The sequence below is a fragment of the Ipomoea triloba genome, chromosome 7, assembly GCF_003576645.1.
Source record: "Ipomoea triloba cultivar NCNSP0323 chromosome 7, ASM357664v1".
In the NCBI taxonomy this organism is placed as follows: Eukaryota; Viridiplantae; Streptophyta; class Magnoliopsida; order Solanales; family Convolvulaceae; genus Ipomoea; species Ipomoea triloba.
This window is the reverse complement of record NC_044922.1, coordinates 7,574,878-7,584,797: the sequence shown is the minus strand read 5'-3', so window position 1 is coordinate 7,584,797 and position 9,920 is coordinate 7,574,878. Positions and strand designations below refer to the sequence as shown.

The 9,920-nt window shown below is 37.0% G+C and overlaps 1 long non-coding RNA gene across 2 annotated transcripts; it reads left to right on the top strand.

The window, feature by feature from the left end:
- The first annotated feature begins 2,634 nt into the window (after nucleotides 1-2,634).
- Nucleotides 2,635-5,159, top strand: LOC116026034. Of its 2 annotated transcripts, none has more exons than XR_004099766.1 (5): nucleotides 2,635-3,164; nucleotides 4,018-4,097; nucleotides 4,384-4,492; nucleotides 4,578-4,639; nucleotides 5,101-5,159. It is a non-coding gene; the product is annotated as an uncharacterized LOC116026034 (long non-coding RNA). The 2 variants fall into 2 exon arrangements; XR_004099767.1 differs by having other exon boundaries at nucleotides 5,094-5,152.
- The last annotated feature ends 4,761 nt before the right edge of the window (nucleotides 5,160-9,920 follow it).

Here is a 9,920-nt window from a genome sequence, read left to right as displayed (position 1 = left end):
CATCATGTCTTAGTATAGAATGAGAACATGGTCGAACCGTTGTAATACTCTAGAACTCGTGTTCTTTAGTTCGTGTATAATAGTCATAGCCAGTCAAGCATCCAAGGACGAGCCATAAAGCACAAATCATCTAAAGGCTGAAGATCCGAAGGCCGAGGACATGAAATCTTGAGAACAAGACCAAGAGGTATGAAGAGGCCGAATCATGGAAGGGCTCACCTATTACTGACTATCAAAGCCGAATGATAAAGAAATTAAAGATCATTCGAGGAGACACTTGGGAGAATGATAAAGTCAATCATTCAATATTAGGCATTAAGGCACGAGCTAATCATTACTCGTGTGGACAAGCCATAAAACATTCTCTGTGCGATTTACTATCCGAAACCTTAAAAACATACGTGATCAACCTTGAACAAATAAAAATCCTAGGAACTTGTGACACCCCGTACTTTCCTACTATTATTTTAAATATAAATATTTAAAAGAATGGGTTATTTTCTTATTAAGTAATTATTAAAACGATTTTTAAATATAATTACTTTATAATGGGCTTGGAATAATGTATTTTTATATTACTACTAAATGTCCTTAGCCCAGTATATCTATAGTTATGTTTTATACTCTTTGAGTATTAGTGAGCTCAAATGATTTATATTTCTTAGAATTACCCTAAGCCCATAAGTATATGTATGTATTCATAGATCATGATTCGCCTTGAATCCAAACCAAAATACCTAGCCTAGTCCAAGGTGTAACCCACTTTCTAAATACAACCATGACCTAAATAGTAACCCTACCCTATTTAGAAATTCTACTCTATATATATAGTATATATATACACTTATAAGGTATGTTCATCAACCTAGCATCCGATTACCCTCTGCCTCTACATTCCATCTCTGCCTCTCTCTCGTCACTCTCCTCTCCCTCACTATCTTCTTTCTTCTTCAAATAATCCTCTATAAGCGGTGAGGCAGCAGCAATGACAATCTCGGCGGAGGCAGTAATGGCAATGCACCACGGCAGCAATAATGGAGGACTCCGACAAGAGCTTCACCCTCCCTCAAACCACTATCTTCTCTCCCTCATTGGCATCCATGGCAAGCTAGGCGGTGGTGGTTCCCTCTTCTTGTCGACAGCAACTAATGTGCAGCGGTAGTGACGTAGCAGCTCTCCGGTAACCTCTCGATAGCAGACCAACGGCTTTCCCTTTGGCGAAGCAGTATAGAGGTCGTCGGCGGCGGGAAGTCTTGGCGGTGATGGCCTTCCCGTGTTCCTCCCCCGTGCAACTCCCTTTCGGCAACTTCTCCTCTCGGCAATGGCGATAGTCCGGCGTAGCAGCGGTGTAGTGGAACTCCCATTCAACGCCCAGTTGTGATGCGTGGGTCATCTCCGACATCTCGGTGGTGGCGGTAGAAGCTTTGTTAGGTGGAGTTGGCGGCGAATGGTTATGGTGAGCAGCTTCGTCAATGGCAGAGGATGGGATTGAGCAGGATTAAGGTGAGAGTAGATTACACTCGTTATACCATGGACTATGGTCCACAATGCATTGTGGACCATGGATATGACTGATACTGCAGTTGGGTAGAAATGATACTGCAGTTGTGTTGAACGGATACTGCAGTTATGTTGAAAGGAAACTGTAGTTGCGCGGAACAGAGGCCGTGTCATCCGTCTGAAACTGCAGTTGTGTTGAACTGATACTGCAGTTGTGTTGAACGGATACTGCAATTGTATTGAAAGGATACTGCAGTTGTGTTGAACGGATGAATGTCCTCTGTTCCACGCAACTGCAGTTTCCTTTCAATACAACTGCAGTATCTTTTCAACACAACTACAATATCCGTTCAACACAACTACAGTATCAGCCATGATCATGGTCCAAATGCATTGTGGACCATGGTCCACCATATAATTTACGAGTAGATTATGGTTAATTACTAGGCCTATTAGTTAATTATGGCAATTATGAAGATGATTAGAGTAGCGATGTTATGGTTATTGTCTAATGATGATTAGGACCATGATTGGATTATTGAGTTCATTATAGTTTAGTATTAATCATTGTTATGATAATTATAGCCTAACTAGTAGTTGGTCATTGATTATGGATAATGCTTAAGGTGAGCATATAATTGATTATTAGGCTTATGATTAAAATGGATTAATGATTAATCATAGCTTGGCTATGGCTTAAGTGATAATGATCCTTATTATGCCTAGGGATGAGTATGGTTCAACTAGTGATTAATTATAGCTCCCGGGTAATGATGATGGGGGGCTAGCTAGGAATCTTAAGGTCATTATTAATGATTGATAGTCAATAGTGACCACACTAGTTGAGAGTGGACCATAAAAATGCAACAATACACTTCTTTAGTTACAACTAAAGACTTCTAAAGTAAGGGGAGAAAAACGCGGTGGCGATTATGTAAATATTTAAAAGACTTTAAGCGTCTTTACAAATATAGTAAAGACACGTATTTTTATTTTTATGTTATACGGCGACAGTAATCGTCTTTACCATCTAAGCAAAGACGTGTGTTTCGCGTATTTTTTTTAATTTTATACGTCTTAAAAAAACCATATAAATATCATTTGCTCCATCAAACCCCGCGTTTCCTCTTTCTCTATTTCTCTCTCTCTCTCTTGCCGCCGCACTACACTTCTCACTTCCGTACCACCTGCCCTGCCTCCACCACGCAATGGACTAAGCTTCTCTATGTCTTCGTCCTCAGCGACTCCCTTCTGGGCCGCGACGCATAAGTCGTCCCCAAGACTGAGTGCGTCAAAGAGCCGGCGGTGGCTGTTCTCCGCGGTTACATCATTTGAAGGCATCTTCAGATTCAGATCTAGATCTAGATCTAGCGTGAGAGGCGATGGCGGCTTCAGATTCGACCAACACATCGCCTGTTCTACATCCAGCGGCGGAGGTGGCGGTAGTGACGACTTCAAATCGACATCTCTCCCCTCAAAATGCTAATGCCTTTGAAATTAAAAAGGCTTACTACAAACTCTCGCCGAAATAATAAGCTCCCCGTTCTCTATTACTCCTTAAGAGAATAGATAGACTTTGCCTTTGATTTGCCCAAAGCCAAAGCGGTCAGCGTCTCCCCTCGTAGCGGGCGCCGTCATCTCCAGCACAGCTGTGTTGTATCATCGTACGCCTTTGTTTATTTTTATTAAAGTCTTATTTATTTATTTTTTATTTAACAGCATATCACTATCCACTACCGTATGGACAATGAATAAACAGATAGGGTGAATGTTTATAGTGAATATATGCAATCTAATGAACAAACAGATAGGCTAAATGGTAGAATTTCCACATGTTTGCGCACATAAATTCTTTAGTTTCTTGGATTTTCTTGAAACCAAGTTCTAATTTCTTGGATCAAAGCCAAAGACCTTGTGGTCTAGTGGCACCCGGTGTCTCGAAAAACACTCTCACATGGATGATGGGAGTGGGTTCGGGCGAGCGAGGCATCTCTTGATAAGATTAAAAAGATGTAGAAGATGAAAAATTTTCTATTTAGTGTTAGGTGATTCAGTTGTAACAGCAGGTGAATGTATCACGTGCTATTTAGTGTATGCTCAATGACACAATTTTCATGTGCTATTTAGTGTATAATATCTATAATTTGTTGATTTTCTTCTCGATGTGGTAAAACTTATAGATGTGCTAGACAAATATAAAGAATGCATGCTTTATCGAGTAGATACATATTAAATTTGTATGTAGTTTGAAGTGGTCACCCTATTTGTATATGTTTGGCTTTGTTTCTTGTATAAGTTCATTGCATTACACCCATTGTTGGTTGTCCCTTAGTAGTAAAAGTGTATATCACTGGTTTCTGTTAGCCATACTATGTATTATGTAAATATTGATCTGCAATTTATAATATCTATATATTCATTTTAGGCCAGAAGATAAGATCTATCAATGCTACTACAACATATAAATTGCAGCACATGAACTCACAAAATGACATATTACTTGAAACTATTTTGCAGAAAATATTCGCCCAGATGTTGCTCTCGAGTTGGCCTGGATGAACAATATGATAGACTTTGCCTTCCCTTATCTATTGCAGGTGACTCTCATTCTCTTGCTCTCACCTCCCTTTGCTTATTGTTCGAGTATGACCAACTTAGCTTATGAGGCATTAATCAAATGTTAGGATTTAATTAATTCTAAGTTGCTATATGTTTTTATCGTCCATAGTTTGTAGATACCTTCTAGCCAAATGTCACATTGTCACCTAACATGTAAATATCTGTCATTTACTATAGAGTTTACAGATTATATTTTTTTATTTTCTCAAGCAGGTCGCTGATTGTTTCTATTTTTGCAATTTATTTCATTGGTACTTCTGGTAGTACAAACGAAAATGATAGAGTTAAGACCAAGAGTGAGTAGCGGTTCCCTCTTCCTAGAGAGCCTGTTTGCGTGGTGTGTGAGAAGTATGGGGAGTACATTTGCAATGAGGTGGGTTATCTTGATTCTGACATGTAAATTTTTTCACATTATACTCTCTGTGTAATTTAACAACCATATATCCTTTGCTTCGCAGACTGAAGATGACATATGTAGCAATGATTGCAAAGCTTAGCTTTTTGAAAACCTTAAGCCAAGGTATTTGTGCACTTCCATCCAATCATTTACAGTGAAATTCTAGTCTAGTTTAATCTTGCTTGAATAAGTTGTCTTTCTACCTAAGTAAAGTAGTTCTTGGCATGACTATTTATCATTTGAATAGAAAATTGATTGGTGTTAGAAGAAACGTATGTTATGTAAAAGTGTAAAACATATTTGATGACTGAAGTAATAATCTTTTGTCTTTAAATCGTTGTTTTAATTAAGAGTTAGTACAACATTTTAGATGTGGGCTATATAAAATGTAAAAGTGATACGGAGTACAATTTAAATATTTTTAATTATTATTTTATTTTATGGCATACTCATTGATAAGAGTCCGAGATACCCTTATTTCAGGCACATTTTAGGGTGTTTTATCGCGTCTATAACATCCTTACTTGATAAATTTATGTGCGTAAATGCTTGAAAATCACTAACTGATGTACAAAAGCAAATAGGACCAAAAGATGAGCTTAAAGAGCAAACCAGGCAAGAGTGAAGCCCTGGAGGACCAAACTGGAAGGCCACACGCGTGTGAGTAGGCGTGAAAACTTTCCAGAAGCTTCCCACGCACGCTCACACGCGTGTGAGAGGCGTGGAGACGGTGATGCGCGAATTTCAGCTAGGGTTGTCATTTCGGAGACTATTTAAACCCCTTTGATGAATTTCCAGAGGGAGGAGCCCAGAAAATTAGTTTTCCTTTTCTTAGTTTTTCCTTTGGAGAACTTTCTCCATTTTTCTTAGTTTTTAGATTAGATTAATCTCCATTGTAGAAGACAACAAGCTTGGATTGAAGATCTTCTTCTCTCTAGGTGATCTCTATTTCATTTCTATAATTTTAGCTATCTTGTTCTTGGATTAAATTAGCTTTTGCTTGCATTTCATATTATGAGTAGCTAATTTAGTCTAGGGATTTGGATTGTGTGATTGAATATTGCTTTTGTGATGATCTTATTTCTATATTTTGGATCTATGAGTTTGTGTTGATGGATTATCTATTTTTGTCTTTTGATTGTTGTTTTTATGAGATCTTGTTTGGATTTGGCCAATCTAGATGAGAGATTAAGCTCTTGACTCTTTCATGTCTTTGATTAGAGTTAGGATTTGAAGCTTGACACAATCAAAGTTCCTATGGACTTATTAAGAATAGTAGGATAGTGTGTAGCTTAAGTGTTTGATAAAATTCATCTTAGAACTTTGGATGCTTGAAGGCATTCCTAAGTCAAAGAAGCCTTAGTACACAAAGGTGGAAAAGGACTAAGACAACACACTCTTGAATAGACAATATCCTAGCAATCCTAATCCATGACCTTAGACACTCCACTATGCAATATTCATGAACACTACTAAATCCCTACCCCTTTTACATATTCACAAAATTGCTTTTTACTTTACTACTCTCTTGCACTCAAACCAGCCAATGAACTACTCTCACTCACAAATCCACCCTTCACCACACTCAAATCATATGCATGATCCAATCAAGTAAACTTCCGAACGCTTGACACACCTCCACGTCCCTCCTTCGAGACCGACACTCGGGGAGTCACAGACTTTTCGTTTTAACATAAATATCTTTTGACCCCTCAACCCTACTCACAAAACTCCAACATCAGTCATCATTTTTTTAATTACAGAATCATATGTCAGACATATTATAGAAGAAAATCAAGAGTGTTATCCAACTAATTGAAAAGACAGTTGAGGAAAATCACAGGCTACGTCAACCTCTAAGAATGAAGAAGCAAAAGCCTATGCCTATCAAGATGGTTAATCCTAAATTTGAAGAGAAGTAATAATCCTTAGTACTTATTCTATTACATTCAACATTGCATTATGTATATTGGATGGTTGGGTACTATTATATTTATGGACATATATGATTGTCTAATTATGAATTGAATTCTGCAACTTTGTTAAAGGTAGAGATTATGACCTAAAGGAGCTGAGATGAGGAAGTTAAAGAAACGCGTAAAATAGGAAGCGAAAGGAGCTGCTCGTGAAATTTGTAAAGATAATCACTTCTTGTTTGGGGTGAAGGAGAAGGAGAAAGCAGCTCTAGCAGAAGAAAGGTCTGAACCCATGACCATTTGTTCTCCTTTATTTTTCGATGTGGACTCTTAACAGACAAAATAAACATTTTGCACATGAACATCATTTGCTCTTCTTTATTTGGTTATGTTAGTTGGTGTTCGAATATGTTTTGAACTCCCTCTGGTGGTGTGATGCTGCAGAAACTAACTAATGACGGTTTTAGAGAACATTGGCGGACAGGTGCAGGTGTGGCTTGATAAAGTGGTTACGTTACTCCTGCTGATACCATACTCTTGCTGATTCCATGCTTTAATTTACCCTTACACAATCCATGTGAGAGGTATGAAGTTCAACTAGCTAGCCTAACTAGTACAGTTGAATCTATATGTGTTGCACTTCTTATTTGTAGTTTATTAGTTATCAAGAAATCAAGAATCATGAACACGATATTTAATTTATTATCTTCATAAATAGTTGCCTACTAGCTTCTGGTTTATGAGGATCCCATAGCGTAGAAGTGGAAAGATCTTCTTGACGAAATAGATGAGATATGGAGGTTATGGATAATATTAAGTATGTTGAATTATATTTTTATTGTATTGTATTAGTGTTGAACAATTCTATTTTCTTTTGTATTTGAATGTTTTGAATTATATAAATGTTGTTTGTGCAATTGAATTTCTTATTGAATGGTAATTTAATTATTGTACATGATATTAATAAATACAAATAAAGTATATTTTTTTAACTATAGGAGTCCGTACCTTTAAAGGTATAGACTCCAACCCTAAACAAGCTCTTAGGATTTAATTTACTAACAGCATTAAAAGAATTAGAAAGACTACCAATCTTAGCCAACAAACTCATAAGCTCGGTTCATTTAAGCTAGACTATATATCTCCATAACACAAACTGAAAATCAGTTATAATCAAATTGTGCTATTTGCTACCAACATCAGAACACTTAAACAATTACAGATTCAAGGTTCTAACTAGCAATTTAATGACTTGACAATTGAACAATGGGCCATATTGCAACAATTAACCAAGCAATAATTCATATATATGAATATAACAGAAGATATATAGATAATAAAGCGCAAAGAATAATTTAGGCTAAATAAAGCTTACTGGTCTTGTAGAATTAAACTTCAATAATCCTCGAATTGAAAAAATAAGAACTCAGCAGGACATCGTAGAAAGTGTTTACAATGTATATGAAATTCTTTCGTAAACTAACTGATGATTTTACTACTGAATTCATTGCCTATATATACTAATTTAGGCTTAGTACTGTCTGTACATTTGTAAAAGTAATTTGCGGTCGAAATCTACCGGAAGACGCTCGCCGCACGCTGTCCGAAATCAACGCTCGTCCGCACGCAGCATCGCAGCAGTTCGCATCGTCGCATTCCTCTTCGCACGTCGCTGTCTTTTGTCCGAGTCCGTGGAATCGCCGCAATATTCGTACATAAGTAAAAATAACAAAGGAAAATAAAATTAAAAGCAAGGTAGGTTGCTGCGATTCATTAGAAATCAAATTGGCGTACGTAACTTCTAAAACAAAAAAAGAAAACAAAGGTAAATTAGAATTACAATTGGGATGCACTACTGAACATCTAAAACTATTAAAATAATTAAAAATATTTAAATGGGTTAACTAATTAAACAATACAAAGTAAAATATATAATTAGCTCAAATACTCAATTAAGCCTAATTATTAAACTAACTATTATATTAGTGCAAAATATAAAATAAAGTGTAAAATAAATATAATGTAAAATAAATAAAACTAATTTATTATAAGAATTAATTTAAAATGAATATAAAAATAGTGCTTATCAATAGCGTTTATTTTTTATATAAAAAATAGACTATACGCGTCTTTACTTACCTAGTAAAGATGTGTAGTCACCTTTACGCGGCTTCCTAGTAAAGACGCATAAAGTTGACAACTTAGCCATACGTGTCTTTACTAGTAAAGACGCGTATTGCCAATTAGTAAAGACGCGGATGGCTCATTTTGTACTAGTGCCATATTAGATTGGATCAATTCTCAGGTTCAAGGTTGTGGACTTGCTTTTGAGATGAGCCTAGGATTGGTGTGTTTTTGGATTGGATAAGCTTCAAGAGGTAACACTCCATGTCTCACAAAATCTACTTTCACTCTCTTATATATGTGTTTTGGTGTATTGTGGAATCCTGTGAATTATTTCCTTGAAATAGCTTGTGTATTGGTTGATTCTTGAGCCTATCTTGCATATTCTTGGATTGTGTTGATCATTCTTGATCCTTGGTATGATTGGTTGTTATTTTGATGGATTCTATGTGTTATTTGGCCTCTGAGATGTGTAATCTGATCATAATCTGAGTACTAGAATGACCTACTGTGTTCATCGCTGGTGTTTGCTGAGTCTGAGTATTTTGAGTGTTGGGTTTGTTCTTGCGGAAGGGTCCAGCAGTATAATGTGTTCCGCTGAACCATTCCACAAGAACATCATGGTGAAGTGTGGTGGTGAGGAGTGATCCGTGGATCCCCTCCGTTGCCTTCTTGCGGATCGAGTCGGCGGTCTGGTGCATTCTGCCAGGGTGTTCCGCCAGTGTATTTCTATTTCTGTTCCAGTGGATGTTTTGTTGTCAAGTGATCTGTTATTCCATCTTTGATTCCTGCAGTATATTCTGAGAGTTTTGCTAAGTTTATTACCTTGATTATTGAGTGTTGATCCATTGATCTTGGTTCCTTGATGTTGGAGTATTGGTTGAGTATTGTTGGTTGACTCTTTGGTTGATATCTTGAGAATGTTGTCCTATTATTCATATTCTAAGTCTGAGTACTTCTTGGTATGAGTATTTCCTTTGGAAATGAGTTTGAGTTTGATATGCTGTGGTATTGGATTCTTGTGATTGATTCCTTGAATTCCATGTTGTTGTGTATACCCTTGGATTGGAGGAAATTGAGCTTGTGCTCCTATATATGTATGTTATTATGGTTTGGAGGAAATTGAGCTTGTGTGCTCCTAATATGTGATATTGTGATATATGAATCATATCTTGGTTTGGAGGACTTTTGGTCAGGAGGCTATGAGCTTTGACTCCAGGGTGTGTATGGTTGGACTGGTGAACCCGGCTGGACAGGTGTTATGGTTGGATGAGGAGTAAAGGTTGGAACAACCCTAAGCCTATTCTGTGTTCTTGGTTGTGCCACTCTATGTTGAATGCCTTGAGTTTATTGGTTGGTTGGTT